Source organism: Heptranchias perlo, chromosome 6, assembly GCF_035084215.1.
Source record: "Heptranchias perlo isolate sHepPer1 chromosome 6, sHepPer1.hap1, whole genome shotgun sequence".
Lineage (NCBI taxonomy): Eukaryota > Metazoa > Chordata > Chondrichthyes > Hexanchiformes > Hexanchidae > Heptranchias > Heptranchias perlo.
In genome coordinates, this window is record NC_090330.1 from 97,835,919 (window position 1) to 97,853,382 (window position 17,464).

The following is a 17,464-nucleotide window of genomic DNA, read 5'->3' on the forward strand; positions in this document are numbered from 1 at the left end:
TTATACACACAGACAAGAAGTACTGTATATACAAACTGTACATACAATGTAAGAGTGCCTCAGATTTCTAAAAAAAACACACAACTTACATAACTTAAAGAACATAAAAAACAGAAATATTGCCTTCTAGTAAAAATAAAGAAATTTATTTTTAAAAAAATTTATGAGAGCGTGTTACATTGGAATTTATACAGGACAACATATTATGATTAAATAGACCAACTGGTGTCCTCACAGGCTAAATAAAGTTCAACAAACAGTCTATGCATTATCCCAATAACTCTCTGAAGTTCCTGTAGTCATTTCTAAGCTCTGCATGCCAAATTACATAATGGAGCCTGCCTACAGCTTTAGTTTCTGGATGCAAAGTCCACAATTTTCTACAGAGGACGACTTTCTACAGACTGTTAACACAATAACAACCTAAAGGTTGCACCAACTACAAAGCCGCTTATAATCAGAGGAGCAAGAGCCATGAATAATGACTAGAAGGCAAACCTTTCCATATTAAGAGTCTACCTTCCTGTTGCTTACTTTCCTCTGTTGCTTTGGTCTTTGCTTCCTTCATAGGGCCATAGGAACAGGTGTAGGCCATTCAGCCCCTTGAGCCTGTTCAGCCATTCAATTAGGTCATGGCTGATCTGTATCTTAACTCCATTTATCCTCTTTGGTTCCATATTCTTTAAAACCCTTACCTAACAAAAATCTATCAATCTCAGTTTTGACATTTTCAATTGACCTAGCTTCAACAGCTTTTTGGGGGAGAGAGTTCCAGGGTTCCTTCACTTCCTCTCAATAAGGTTGCCATTATGCTGAGGCCTGCTCTGGTGTACTATCTAATATTTACCTTCCAACAAGATTACATCTAAAGTAGTGACTGAAAGTATACAATATTTTAAATTTTACCTCATTCAACGAGGACAGTTGTATAGTCAGAAAACATTTGAGTCTTCATTGAGTACAATTCCTATAGAACTTACCAAATGGAGTCATATTTGGTTGTTCCAGAATTCACATAAAAAAACATTCACTGTCTAGAACTCTAGGATAGATTATCCAAATTTGAGGTATGACACAGACCTTTGCACTCAATGAGAACAAATTGATAACATTGATCCTATTGTATCATGCAGATGAAATTTACTGCAGAGAAGTGTGAAGTGATGCATTTTGGAAGGAAAAATGAGGAGAGGTAATTTAAACTAAATGGTGACATTTTAAAGGAGGTGCAGGAACGGAGAGAATTGGAGGTTCAGATACTCAAATTTTTGATGTTGATAAGGCTGTTAATAATGCATAAAGGATTCTTGTGTTATTAATAGAGCATCGAGTACAAAAGCAAGGAAGTTATGATAAACCTTAATATATCACTGGTTAGACCTCAGCTAGAAGATTGTGAGCAATTCTGGGCACCACACTTTAGAAAGGATGTCAAGGCCTTGGAGAGAATGCAGAGGAGACTTACTAGAATGGTACCAGGGATGAGGGAATTCAGTTATGTGGAGAGACTAGAGAAGCTGTGATTGTTCTCCTTAGAGCAAAGAAGGTTAAGGGGAGATTTATTAGAGGTGTTCAAAATTATGATAAGTAGATAGGGAGAAACTGTTTCCACTGGCAGGAGGGTCAGTTAAAAGAGGATACAGATTTAAGATAATTGGCAAAAAAGCCACAGGGGCGATGAGGAGCAATTTTTTTACACAGCGAGTTGTTATGATCTGAAATTCATTGCCTGAAAGGGTGGTGGAAGCAGATTCAATAATAACTTTCAAAAGGGAATTGGAAATATATTTGAAAAGGAAAATTTTGCAGGGCTATGGGAAAAGAGTAAGGGATTGGGACTAATTGGTAGCTCTTTCAGAGAGCCAGCACAGACACGATAGGCCAAATGGTTTCCTTCTGTGCTGTATGATTCTATAATTCCATGTTTTTCTATGACTTTATGTCTTTTTTTGCTCACTATTTTTTTCTGCCAATTTATCACCCTCCCTTCTCACCGGAGGTGTGACCCCTTGCTAGCCTACAACTCTACAGATACTGGTCATACACTGCTACCTTATTATTCATGTGTAAGTATGGACATTGAGAATTGGCAGACTAGTCAACATCTGGAGCATCACAGTCAAGCCAATCCCTAACATTTGTCCTTCCAGGAGGGGTTGCTGCATAGGTTCCAGGAGGAGGGACCTTGGATGATTTTTCCTGCCTAACCCAGCAGTACTGAGAACAATTGTCGCACTCTACCTGCCAACCCAGTTCAGATCAGCTAACTTAGCACAGATCAGTGATCAAACCTGGAACCTTCCTGGTATATATGGCTCACTTACTCTCCGGATAAACACTGTGCCATTGGGGAGGGTTCAATGACACATTCTAAGTAAACTCACCTCAAAAGCTGAAATTGAATCAAAATAACGTTCTTGCCTGTTCTAGGTGAATAAAATTAGTTTACTGGTGAGATGTTTCTCAAGAATTAGGTTAGCCAAAGTATTTTGATACTTTTCATCATCCAACAGGAATTACAACATGGAAGCTTTAGTAATACAGGTGCATTGTAGGTATAAACTTTGGCCTATGGGTTAGCTTGATCAAGACAATAAAAAGGTTTGGGATAGTGGAAGTAGCTCATGTCATAAATGGGGCCCAAGATTCCAGTGGGGTGGCAGTTTAGAAGTCAGCGGGAGAAACGGATGGAAGGGGAGGGCAGAATTTGGAGTGGAATCTGCATCTGCTGAGGTTTTTTTTTTATTCGTTCACGGGATGTGGGCGTCGCTGGCAAGGCCGGCATTTATTGCCCATCCCTAATTGCCCTTGAGAAGGTGGTGGTGAGCCGCCTTCTTGAACCGATGCAGTCCGTGTGGTGACGGTTCTCCCACAGTGCTGTTAGGGAGGGAGTTCCAGGATTTTGACCCAGCGACAATGAAGGAACGGCGATATATTTCCAAGTCGAGATGGTGTGTGACTTGGAGGGGAACGTGCAGGTGGTGTTGTTCCCATGTGCCTGCTGCTCTTGTCCTTCTAGGTGGTAGAGGTCGCGGGTTTGGGAGGTGCTGTCGAAGAAGCCTTGGCGAGTTGCTGCAGTGCATCCTGTGGATAGTGCAGACTGCAGCCACGGTGCGCCGGTGGTGAAGGGAGCTTTTGACTTGTGTAGCCTGCAGCCCAAAATTCCAGTCTGGGGGATAGATAAACCTTTTCCACCCTCCCCCTTTAGGTCTGCTGGAAGCTTTTGGGGTACATCTGCAGGGGTTCCCCAGTTAACCTAGGGATTCTACCCTACATGTCACTGATAAGCCTAGCATGACCTATGCTAGCTAAGAGCCAAGATAGGTCCGGTACTGGATCTTAAGAAGGCACCAAGACCACCCAAGAGAAAGGTAATCAATTCCAGAGAGGATCAATTAGCTTTAAAAAGATGACCATTTGCTCCCCTAAGAGCAGAAGAGTACTTCCTTCCTGGGCCTCAGGGATACCCCTATTGGAGCAGCTGGGTGGTGCGGTAAGTACAACTGGCACAACGGGGCAGGCACCTCTGATGTGCCCATACAGGTGTGGGTTGCCCATCCCAATTATGGAAATGATCCAGTCCCCATGATTGAGACAAAGCCCATGCCTTGTGCTTCAGTGAGTTCTGCTCCACCACACTTCCACTGGGGCAGCAGGAACCCCAGAAATACGGGACCATTAAGTTCCTGAACATTCCAGTGCATATTTTATTGCAGATGCTGGAACTCTGAAACAAAAGCAGAAATTGTTGGAAACACTCAACAGGTCTGTGGACAGAACAGATGCGTTGACTTTTCAGGTGTGGGCTCTGACGAATGGTCTACACCTGAAACATTAACTTACCTGTTCTGTCCACAGATGCTGACTGGCCTGTTGAATTTTGATGCGGCAGTTACATTAATTGTTCATTGTTGCCATTGGTAGGAACGGGTCCCATGAAAATGCAGTCTGCTCGAGAGACTAAACGTCTACCCCACCAAATATATGGAGCTTTTACATGATTTACTGCACCGCACTTTAATCAGCTGATCGTCGCTCTGTCCCCAAGCACCTTAAACAGATCAGAAGTAAACTGTTTAAAACTCCTTGTTCAGTGGTTAGAAAGAAAAAACTTGCATTTTTATAATGCCTTTCATGGCCCCAGGATGTCCCAAAGCACTTTACAGCCAATGAAGTACCTCCTGAAGTGTAGTCACTACTGTAATGTAGGAAAAGTGGCAGCCAATTTGCACACAGCAAGGTCCCACAAACAGCAATGACCAAATAATCAGTTTTAGTGATTTGTTTAAAGGATAAATACTTAATATGTATATTCAGGTGAATGCCCCTGCTCTTCTTTGAAATAGTGGCACTTTTACATCTACCTGAGAGGGCAGACAGGGCTTCAGTTTAACATCCCATCCGAAAGACGGCACCTCCGACAGTGCAGCACTCCCTCAGTACTGCACTGGAGTGTCAACCTGGAGTATGTGCTCTAGTCTCTGAAGCAGGACTTAAACCCATAACCTTCCAACTCAGAGGTGAGAGTGCTACCCACTGAGGCACGCTGGCACCTTGTCATTACTTATAACTTGTCATAGCTGCATATTTAAATAAATCAATACAAATACAAAGGAGGTCAGAGCTAACTAAGAAATGTAAATATAATTTCAATACAAACTATACAAAGAGACAATGCACACACTTTTTAAAGCTAGAATTGTAGTTTATGTTTTGTTTTTAATTTCAAAGCTGTAATAGTAGAATCGACATATAAATGCAAATACTTTAGTTCTTTTGTCATGGATATAAATCAATCATTCAGAATTCAGAAATGGTGGCACTATATTAGTGAATCGGACTGTATGAGTTTGCTGCTTTGTCTGGTGTTCTGCTGCCTCTTGTTCTCCAGAAATAAATTAACATCCTTGGCTGCTACTTGACTTGTTAAGTGGCTGTTTGGCCACTTGAGAAGCACGAAGAAAGTATTATTGCAGGCAAGTCCTGATTAGTCAGCTTTCCATCGCTATAGCGAAGGAAATTCTATGAAATGAACTCATCCAGCAGAAAACTGAAGTAATTAGCATTTCTATTTGTTGCTATTGCAAGATTAACACCTCAATTTGCCAAGATTAATACCTCCATTTTAAAAGCAGAAAGCTTCCCAAATGTGGTCAGAATTTGACCACTTTTGGATTCTGTGTGACTGCCTGGGGGGTAAGAATTTGCTCCTTGGAGTAAAATCATAAACGCTTTCTTTATAAATATGTTTATGATTTTATTGCAACTACCGCACAGGGGATGCCTTCATCTCCCCCCTCTCAAGATTTGCCCCGAGGTCAGATAGCTTTAGGTTTGGTTGCACTTGTCCCAGTTTTAAAAACGGGGTAAACATTGACAGAGAAACAAAATTCCCATCTATATATACATCATATTGCTTACTAATCCATTATCTCCGGTGGTGTTGATGTTCCAAGGGAGTGACGGTGGTCAGAGTGATCACGAAGCAGCATGGTCTAATGGTATGTACACTGTGGGTAAGGGGTGCGGTATGGATCAGAATCCGATCTTTAGGTTTGTAACTACAACAACAACAACTTGCATTTATATCGTGCCTTTAACATAGTAAAACATCCCAAGGCATTTCACAGGAGCGTTATCAAACTAAATTTGACACCGAGTCACATCAAGAGATATTAGGACAGGTGACCAAAAGCTTGGTCAAAGAGGTAGGTTTTAAGAAGCATCTTAATGGAGGAGAGGTAGAGAAGCGGAGAGGTTTAGGGAGGGAATTCCAGAGCTTTGGGCCTAGGCAGCTGAAGGCAAAGCCGTCAATGGTAAAGCGATGAAAATCGGGGATGCACAATAGGCCAGAATTGGAGGAGTGCAGAAATCTTGGCGGGTTGTAGGGCTGGCGGAGGTTACAGAGATAGGGAGGGACGAGGTCATGGAGTGATTTGAAAACAAGGATGAGAATTTTAAAATCGAGGTGTTAGCGGACCGGGAGCCAATGTAGGTCAGCGAGCGCAGGGGTGGTGGGTGAACAGGATTTGTTGCGAGTTAGGATACAGGCAGCAGAGTTTTGGGTTGTTGAAGGTTAAAACCCCCCCACAAAATGCATATTAAGTCATCCCAAACATGAGTGTATACAGCTAATCACCATTTAACCATACACTTTACTGGAAGCTTCCCCCCTTTAGTTAGTGTTAGCTGCTCCTTATCTGTTCCTTTATTCTGCAACATTTCAAAAAATCGACTTGTGTACCCTTGTTTTTATATTGCTTTCTTTATGCCTTTTCCTTAACTGGGATAACTTTTATGATATTTTCTAGCTTTATTTTCATTATCTATTTTATTAAGCCACCTGGAAGGAAATAAATATGTTTCTTGCTTGATTTACATTATCTGAATCACAATAAAATCAAGTGACCCACTGTTACCTCTTTAGTTTGCCCATATAACAACAATCGTTGAACTCCAAAAATTAATTAATTGTATGTTATGCGCTTTGGGACATTTCTCAGAGATACAATAAGGTGTTAAATAAATGCTAGGTCTTTCTATTTTAATATGAATTATAGATTGCTTTGACTCAAATGGTGGGAAAACTGATTCATAAATTATGGCATTTCTGTATGCAATATTTCATCATGAAATAAGCATGAATATGAAACTTTAAAATAATTTCTGTTAAAAGTTCCTATGTTATTGCCTTTCTGATGTTGCAATTTAACATTATGTTTTGAATATCAATGGCAAATGAATTTCAATATAGATGTGTGAGGTGGTGCATTTTGGTAGGAGGATTAAGGAGGCCACTCCTTGGAAAATAAGAGACTAAATGGGCTAAAGGTGCAAAGGCATCTAGGGATACAGATACACAAATCATTAAAAGTAGCAACGCAGGTTAACAAAACCATAAAAAGTACAAACAAAGCACTGGGGTTCATTTCTAGATTAATAGAATTCAAAAGCAGGGAAGTTATGTTAAACTTATTTGAACCTTGGTTAGACCACACTTAGAGTACTGTGTACAGTTCTGGTCTCCATATTATATAAAAAGATAAAGAGGTACTGGAGACTGTGCAAAAAAGATTTACAAGGATTATACCAGAATTGAGAGGGTACAACAATCAGGAAAGACGGAACAGGCTGGGGCTCTTTTCTCTAGAAAAGCAAAGATTGAGAGGTGACCTGATCGAGGCCTTTAGAATTAGGAAGGGTTTCGATAGGGTAGACGTAGAGAAGATGTTTCCACTTGTGGGCGAGTTCAAAACTAGAGGCCATAAATATAAGATAGTCACTAATAAATCCAATAAGCAATTCAGGGGAAACTTCTTTTCTCAGAGAGTGGTGAGAATGTGGAACTCGCTGTCACATGGAATGGTTGAGACGAATAGTATAGATGCATTTAAAGGGAAGAAGCTAGATAAGTACATGAGAGGGCAAAGAACAGAAAGATATGTTGATAGAGTGAGATGAAGTGTATAGAGTGAGAGGAGGCTCGTGTGGAGCATAAACACCAGCAGAATGTCCTGTTTCTGTACTGTAAATTCTATATAATTTAATTCTATGTTTTTTTATATTTCAAAATAAACTTTATTCATAAAATTTGTAAAGGTAAATACAATGCAATTCAAGTCATGCTTCAAACAATACAATACAGCTCGTACAACTTGCAATGATACATACAGTACCTGTCCTGTCCTGGTACAATCAATAGTTATGCACCATACATTGTAAATACAGTTCATGGCACCCTAGGGTGCCTCCTTGCATTACAGTCATTACCGGTTACCGATACAATACATTTTGTTACATTCATTTATCATTTTACAATGGCGGGAGGGCTCTAAACGGTGGCCTTTCCCCATAGGGCCTTTGCGTAGATCGCGTAATGTAATTCTATGTAATATAAAATGTCATCTCAGAGCCAAGGATAACAGCAGGCTTCAGAGGACTGTGTTATGTGTGGGGCAAGTGGATCCATTTTTCATTTGGACATTGTTTTACTATTTTAATGGAAACTACAGATCATGTTGAGGTAAATTTAATATACCTCTATGTGCATATTTATATAAGGTATATGGTGTATAAAGACAAAAGAAAACTGTTGAAGTATTTATTCCAAACTTATCTTGAGATGGTAAGTTTACATAAGACCATCTAATGTCGTTGAGAAAGAAGTGTGCAATTAAGCATCTACTTTACTAACATCAGCAGACAGCACAATATTTCATAACAATTTTCAACATGCATCATAATATTAACCAGGGAGGAAAATTTCCTCTGCGCTTTGAGTAAAAAAATCATAAACCCATTTCTTAAAATGTTTTATAGTTTCCTTACATTTAACACACAGAGGAAATATTTCCATCAGAAAAAATATGAGTAGATCTTCTGTTGCATTACTCAGAGTGGGTCAATGGATATGCTGCAGTGTAACAATAGGAACATTATACTGTGTAACACAAGATGTGTTATTGTATAACATAAGCTAGCTCACTGAACACTTACCCAGCATATTATAACCAATTATAGTTCCAAGCTAAAGGCACACATGCCTTATTGGTGGGGGTTCTGTGCACATGGATGCATAATCTATCATGAGACAGTCAAATTATTTACAAGTAGAGTAGCACTCCTGCTATCTCCAAATGGCCACCATTTTGCATATGAATATATAAACAAAGTATAACTGTATTTGCATATTCTTGCTTCATCCCCTTTCCAAAAAAGCTTGGTTCTAAAATGTATACTGCATTGTAGTTCAAATATTAACTTGACTCAGATGGTATCACGTTTAAGCCCCACTCCTGGCCTTGAGCACATCTTGGTTGATATTCCAGTAATACTGAAGGATTGCTGGATTCCTGGATGAGATGTTAAACTGAGACCTCATCTGCATTTTCTGTGATTCAGGTAAACATTAAAGATTGCATAGTTTTCTTGGCATCCTGGACAACATTTTCCCTCAATCAAGATTACCAAAAATAGATTAACTGGCTATTCATTTCATTGCTGGTTGTAGGATCTTGTCGTAAGTAAAATTGCTGCCACGCTTGCCTAGGCCGTGCTTTGAGACTTCTATGAGAAATGCGGTAATACTTTATGAATGCGTATATTTATTTCTTTCAAAGTGGAAATTTAATAGCAAGCTATGTAAATGTCCCAATGGTTAAGATGAACATATTAGTTTCTTAGCAGCTGCTGAGGATATTATATTTCTGCATAAGGAGACACTCATGTTTTAGTGGAACTTATTTTTGTACACATATATAAAACGGTTGAATTCAGGAGAAGATATGTTTAAAGCTGAACGACCACATCCGCCCACAGAGCTGCATTCCAAGGTAAAACAAGTTACTTTAACTTGTTCACTGTTTATGGATGAATCTTCATAGACTAAACTCTAGGAAGCTTCAGAGTTCCTGAAAGCCCCCCAGAATACACAAACAGTAGTTCCAGTGTAAACAGAATGAGGTAGGTACGGCAGACAGGTTCAGTATGTAAGCAAAAGACTGTGTTTTTAACACATGCAAGTTCAGAAAACAGGTAAGCCATAATCAAAAAGACTGTCTTTGTCAGTCCTCATCGTCACTTAATGTTGACTAATATGCTGCACAATTATAATTCAAAAATATGATTGGCAGAAAATCCTAGCTGAGAATTTTTATTGCCGTGCTCCTGGCAGGCGCTGTAAGTACATATCAAGAAATTCAGTACCCACAGCTCATGATTTTCGAGCTATTAATTTAAATGATAAGAAAATCACAAGCTGAGGATACAGAATTTCCTGGCATGCGCTCTTGGTGCACGCCATACTTGGTCAAATGCTGCCTTGATGTCGAGGGCAGCAACTCTCACCTTACCTCCGGCATTCAGCTCTTGCGTCCATGTCTGGATCACGTCTGTGCTGAGGTCTGGAGTTGAGTGGTTTTGAGTGTCAGCGAGCAGGATATTAGTGAATTAGCAACATTGACGACTCCTTCCATCACTTTCCTGATGATTGGCCGCAGGCTGGTAGGACAGTAATTGGCCGATTGGGATTCATCCAGCTTTTTGTGGATAGGACATACCTGTGCAATTTATCACATTGTCAGGTAGATGCCAGTGTCATAGTTGCACTGGAATAGCTTTGCTGGGGAGGGGCAGCTTCTTCAGCACTACAACTGGTTTCTTGTCAACACCTATAGTCTTCCAGTGCACTCAAGTGCTTCTTAATGTGATGTAGAGTGAACTGGATTGGCTACACACAGGCATCTATAAAGGTGAGACCTCATATGTAGGCTCATTAGAATTATCCACTCACCATTACACCATACCCCTTAATTTTCTCTAATACTCTCCCATGTCGTACCTTGTCAAAAGCTTTATAAAGTCCATGCACACTACATCCACTGCATTTTCCCCACCTGTCATCCGTTACCTCCTCAAAGAATTCTACAAGGTTTGTCAAACACAATCGTTCACTTTGAAATCTATGCTGGCTACTTGTAACTATTTCCTCTTTAGCTAGATATGTGGTAATCTCATCCTTAATAGAAGACTCTAAAATTTTCCCCACCATTGATGTTAATCTATCAGGCCTGTCATTAACCAAATTAGCTAGGAAATAAGGAAAGCAAAGAGAGGGCATGAAAAAATATTAGCTAGTAAGATTAAAGAAAACCCAAAGATGTTTTATCAGTACATTAAGAACAAGAGGATAGCTAAGGAAAAGGTGGGACCTATCAGGGATGATAAGGGTAACTTGTGTGTAGAAGCAAAGGATGTGGGTAGGGTTTTAAATGAATATTTTGTCTCCGTATTCACAAAGGAAAGGGATGATCCAGTCGTAGTAGTTAAAGAGGAGAGGTGTGAAATATTGGATAAGGTAAACATAACGAGAGAGGAAGTACTAGAGGGACTGGAATCCTTGAAAGTTGGTATGTCACCAGGGCCGGATGGATTGTTTCCTAGGCTATCAAAGGAAGCCAGGGAGGAAATAACCGATGCTCTGAGGGTCCTTTTCCAATCCTCACTAGATACAGGGGAGGTACCGGAGGACTGGAAGACTGCAAACATAGTACCATTGTTTAAAAAGGATACGAGGGAAAGGCCAAACAATTATAGGCCAGTCAGTCTTACCTCGGTGGTGGGCAAACTACTGGAATCAATACTGAGAGATAGGATAAACTGTCACTTGGAAAGGCATGGTTTAATCAGGGAGTCAGCATGGATTTGTTCAGGGAAGGTCATGCCTTACAAATCTGATTGAATTCTTTGATGAAGTGACAAGGAGGATTGATGAGGGTAGTGTTGTCTACATGGATTTTAGTAAGGCATTTGACAAGGTCCCACATGACAGACTGGTCAGAAAGATAAAAGCCCATGGGATACAGGGAAAAAGGACGAATTGGATCCAAAATTGTCTCAGTAACAGGAAACAAAGGGTAAAAGTCGATGGATGTCTTTGCAAATGGAAATCCGTTTCCAGTGATGTGTCACAGGGCTCAGTGGTGGGTTCCTTGCTGTTTGTGGTATATATTAATGATTTGGACTTGAATGTAGGGGGCATGATTGGCAAATTTGCAGACAACACAAAAATTGGCCGTGTAGTTGATAGTGAAGAGGATAGCTGTAGACTCCAAGAGGATATCAATGGGTTGGTGGAGTGGGTGGAAAAATGACAAATGGAGTTCAATCCGGAGAAGTGTGAGGTAATGCACTTAAGGAGGGCAAACAGTAAAAGGGAATACGTAGTAAACGGGAGAATATTGAGATGGGTAGAGGAAGTGAGAGACCTTGGAGTGCATGTGCACAGGTCCCTGAAGGTGGCAGTACAGGTAGATAAGGTTGTGAAGAAGGCATACGGAATGCTATCCGTTATTAGCCGAGGTATAGAATACAAAAGCAGGGATGTAATGATGGAACTGTATAAAACGCTGGTAAAGCCACAGCTGGAGTATTGTGTGCAGTTCTGGTCACCACATTACAGAAAGGAAGTAATTGCTCTGGAGAGAGTGCAGAGAAGATTTACAAGAATGTTGCCAGGGCTTGAAAATTGCAGCTACGAGGAGAGATTGGATAGGCTGGGGTTGTTTTCCTTGGAACAGAGGAGGCTGAGGGGTGACTTGATTGAGGTGTACAAAATTATGAGGGGCCCAGATAGAGTTGACAGGAAGTACCTGTTTCCCCTAGTGGAGAGTTCAAGAACTAGAGGACATAGATTTAAGCTGATTGGCAGAAGGATTAGAGGGGACGTGAGGGAAAACTTTTTTACCCAGAGCGTGGTGGGTGTATGGAATCCGCTGCCCGAATTGGTGGTAGAGACAGGGACCCTCAACTCTTTTAAAAAGTACCTGGACCTGCACCTAAAGTGCTGTAAGCTGCAGGGCTATGGACTGGGTGCTGAAACATGATTAGAATGGGCACCTGGTTGTTCTTTGAGCCGGTGCGGACACGTTGGGCCGAATGGCCCCCTTCTGTGCTGTATCATTTCTATGGTTCTATGTCTCCCTTTTTGAAAATTGATACAGCCCCCACCACTTACACCATCCACGCTTATCATGGGCAGTTGCCTATATTGGACAAATAACACTAACCATTTGCTGGTACCACAGGAGCCAAGTACAAAGATGCCGCTTAAAACGTATTAAGCCCATCAGTTATTTCGGGCAGTTCAATAAGTTCTTTGCTTCTCAATAATTCCCTGCACTTACCGATTTACACACCCCTTCACAACACCCCTCTATTTGTGTGATGATCATTTTGTATACACTGGTGATGTCTGAGACAAACTGTTTTGAGTTAAGCTGTAGTTGTATGGTCTCAGAAACAAAGATATTGTGGATTAAAATATCTGAAAGAATCACTAGAGCCTTGCACGTTATAAAAGCCAGACCGTACTTGAAGACGGAAGCACATATCCTAAAGTTACTTGATCTGGCCATAATAGAATGCGTAAAGATGAATGAAAATATTAGTGTTTTAAGTTTGTTTGGTTTAACTGTACATGTTTGACTATTGGTCTCAAACACGAGGCACTGGTGATCAGTTTTTTATATAATGAATCGGAAATTGGCCCCCCACTTATAATGGGTAAATTGCATTAACATCAATGCACCTGCTAAGTACAGTGCTGGATTGTTTACCTCTTCACTAAGATCCACAAATTTGAATGTCAATTCAGATTGACATTCTTACTGAGGTTTTCTCTTGGAGAATCACAGAAAGAAAGGGGATAAAATTCAACTTCGGCAAGGCCACAAAATGGTGGATCTGGTACCTGTAACACACCAGGCCCGATTTCATTCTCATTGACTTCCCTGGATCAGAAAGTTGAGCAGGGTGTATAGCAGGCAGCCAATCCGCTACCACCCATTTTGCGCCCTTGCCAAAGTTGAATTTCACCCCCAAAGAGACGAAGCCAATGGCATTTATAGAAATAGAGCTACTGGATAAAAAGAGAGGTTACACCCCATTTCCCAAAAAGTCATCGTACTCTTTGATGAGCATAAATACATACAAAAACATGTTATAACATAGGAAATATATAATGGGCCATATCTTTTTAACAATGCACGTAATTTTGTTTTGTTTAGGAATCTGCTCATAAGAATTCTAGTGTAGAACTTTGCATTTTTCTTCCTTAAATGCTGGTAATCTCAACCATAACCCTAAAATTATTCAGTGGGATTCTAATGAGCAAAAGCTTAAAGTGTTCATCTGAAATTCCTCCCTGTGCTATTTTAGTGGAGGTGTTAACCTTTTTCAAATGAAAATAGGGAAGAGAGTCATGTCAGAAGAGCACGTTAAATGTTCATGTTGGTGTCCCAAGTGTAATCTCAAGACTCAAGTTTTCTCTGCGTCTTTATCTTACATGACAGTTAAAAGGTATTATTGCAATATCATGATGATTGATCAAAGTTATAATCGGCTTGGCTGATGGGAAGAGGAGGCTGTATTGAGAAATAATGCATTTTTAACAACAGCCACTGCAATCCAAAAGTAACCCATTGTGTGTAGTATCTTGAGATGTTTCAACATCATCATAAGGCACTATGTAAATACATGTACTTCTTTCATTTTGTTTCACAGAGTTGGATTGTTCCTGTACACATTATAAAGATTAATTTAAGGTAAATATTAAAACAAAAAGTTGCTCAACTCTTTAAGGTTTACCCACTGATCTGTACCTCAAGCTATCTGTCAGTAAGCTAATAAATTCTGTAAAAGCTGCATGTTATCACTAACAACTGCTTCCTAAATACCATCTGTTCTGTACCAGAGACCAGCTTGCATCCTAGCATTCTTTTGATTGTGATCCAATGAAAATAATGCTGCAATAGGTCACTACCTATGCCCTCTGACATATTTACTTTCAGCCCTCACATGATATTTCTGAATGGCTATTAGCTGATAATGTTCACAATAAGCTTTCTGTAAGTACAACTGAGATAGCATATTACACACATAGCGTCATTGTGTTTGCACAAGGGAAAGTAAACAAAAATAACTTTCCCATACTAGTGAAAGTTATCCTACTTTGCTTCCTGAATTTAAAGCTATCAAACAAGCAAACATACAACAAGGGCGAGTAAAGACCATCAGGCCTATCCAGACAGTGGAACACAAACTCGTGACCAGGCCCCAGTCAGATCCATTCCCATTTATAACAGCTCTCAGCTTAACAACCTTCACAACCTAATAGGATACAGCATCCTAGTGGTCCTGATACTGGACTAGCAACCTAGAAGATGTGACTTTAGATCCCACCATGGCAAGTTGTGAAATTGAATTCAAAAAATGCGGTCATTCGTGGGCTAGCACCAGAAAATGACAGTGAAAGCTGCCAGATAGTTGTAAAAACTCATGTGGTTCACTAATGTCCTACAGGGAAGGGAAACTGCCACTCCTACCCGGTCTGGCATACACGTGAATCCAGTTATACACTGTGTGGTTGTCTCTTAATGCCCTCAGAGCAGCTAGCTTCGACAATACAAATTGGCTTCTCAGCATCACAGACATCCCAAGAATACATTTTTTTAAATAGCCATCTTATAATCTCGCATGATCGAATTTTTTCTATTAGTCATCTCTGCATTATTTTGTAGAGCGCTTTTTGGGAGCCAAGGCATACAACATGAACAGAACTATTTTGATCCACCATTCTACACATTTGTTCAAGCAACTCAATCAGGTTAGTGCGGCACGACCTACATTTCCTGAAGCCATGCTGGGATTCCCTAATAAGTGCTGAACTCTCCAAGTATTCATATTTCACATCCCTCATAAAGCTTTTCAACAGCTCCCCTACAACCAACATCAAGCTCATAGGCCTATAATTACAGGGGTCCAATTTCTTCCCCTTCTTAAATAATGGCACCACATGAGCTTGCCTCCAATCCATGGGGACTAACCCAGACCTCAATAAGCTATTGAATATATGAGCCAGTGACTCACATACGCCCTCCCCCATTTCCCTTAGGATTCTGGGATAAATGACCTCAGGTTCTGCTATATGATTAGCTTTAATCTTAACTAAAACCATTTCTATAGTTACTTCTATTAAAGCAATGCTAGCTATTCTTCTATCCTCTAATACTGGGATCATGGCATTGTCTTCAGAAATGAAAACTAAAGTGCCTATTCAGCTCATCAGCCATTTCTTTATCTTACCCAACATACCCTTAAAGGACCTTGATTGTTTTCTGACTCCTAACCTAACTGAAAAAGTCTTGCCATCCATTCTACCCCTATCCTCTTTTAACATCATTTTATTATTCTTTATATCTAGTTTTAGATCTCTTCAGCTGCTTTTATACTTGTCCCTTTTTTAGGTTAATTTTTGTATGACTATTCATATTTAGTAATTTAGGCTACACTGCACCTTGACACACCTCTTTATTCTAGAGATATACAAGGCTTCTTTTGTCCTTCAACATGGATTTTAAAATACTCCCGTTATTTCCTCAGGGTTTCTTCCGATCGGCCGTCATAACTTCAGTGGAAAATTGGCGGAAACTCTTGATACATGCGTAATTCCCAGCGACTTTGTTATTCTTACCTCACACCTTACTCCAATTTACTCAAATCTTCCCTCATAAGTGAAAACTTAGCCCTCCTGATAACAATAAATTATCTGCAGCATTAAGTGGCCTCATCAATTAAAATCGAATAATACAATATTCACTATGGCCCAGCTGATTCCCACATGGAGATCGAATGTCATTTCTGGATAACTACTGAGTATTAAATCTAATAAGGTGTCCTCTCCAGTATTCTCCTTAACATATTGACTAAGGAAACAAGCATTAACAGTATCAACAACTAACTCAGTCTTGCCTCCCTCTTCACTTGGCTGCCCAACATCAGATCACTTAATGCACAGATACTTAAATCCCCCATGATAACACTGGGGTTGCCAACCCTTGTTGGATGTATTCCTGGAGGTTTGATCGCATGACATCCGATCACGTGACATCTGATCACATGACACTCGATAGTGTGGCATCTGGTCACTTGATATCTGATCACCTGACACTTGCCCGCAGTTTGCAAATGTTATTGCATTAACCTTATAAAGCTTCGGTTCCCTGTAGTTGGGCGTTTTTGGTGCCAGCAGTTGTCAAGCGGGACGTTCTTAGAATCAAAAGGCCACCTGCGAGCAGGTGAAGAAAGCGCACAAACACAAACCACAGGTGTAAAACTCTACCTTTCTCCCAGATTGCTAGCAGCAGTGAGATCCATCTTCCATTCCCAGAGACTCCCAGACAATCCAGGAGGGTTGGCAACTTTAAGGTTTGATCACCTGATATAATGGCTTTAACGACATTTGATCTGAAAGATATCACACCAGTAAACAAATGTCAGTCTTTGCCGATAGTAATGGCAGTGGTCTATCATTGAACCAAAGTCATTTGAGGGTTAAATAAAATTGTTTACATGCACTTGGTCAAAATGTAGTGTTACAATCTGTTGAACGAAAATTATCTGATCAGATTTCATACTAACCAATTATAAAGCACTAACCACTCATGAAGGGCAGAATTGTACACATATTGTGCATCCCCAATTTCCTTCACCCCACCATATCATCAGCAGTCTAGGCCCTAAGCTCTGGAATTCCCTCCCTAAATCTCTCCGCCTCGCTACCTTTTTCTCCTCCTTTAAGATGCTCCTTAAAACCAACCTCTTTGACCAAGCTTTTGGTCACCTGTCCTAATATCTCCCTATGTGGCTCAATGTCAAATTTTGTCTGGTTACGCTCCTGTGAAATGCCTTGGGACCTTTCACTACATTGAAGATGCTACATAAATGCAAGTTTTTGTATTATTTTTACCTTTTCAAGTCCTCTGTTTCCCTTGGGACTCATCCTAGTGCTGGGACAGGAAAGGGTGGCCCCACTTGCTGTCCGCATGTTGGTTCGCAAGGCTGGTGACGTCAGTGCATGCAGGTCTGTGTGAGGAGGCAGCGGGCTTTGTTAAGCAATTACAGCTCC

General features: G+C 40.4%; 1 long non-coding RNA gene across 1 annotated transcript in view; it reads left to right on the forward strand.

Annotated features, from left to right (window-relative positions):
• Window positions 1-17,464, forward strand: part of LOC137322580 (uncharacterized) — a 74,528-nt gene that overhangs the window by 36,585 nt on the left and 20,479 nt on the right. The window contains exons 3-4 of the long non-coding RNA XR_010963188.1: window positions 14,062-14,102; window positions 15,078-15,163. This is a non-coding gene — a long non-coding RNA (uncharacterized lncRNA). The remainder of the gene's footprint in view (window positions 1-14,061; window positions 14,103-15,077; window positions 15,164-17,464) is intronic.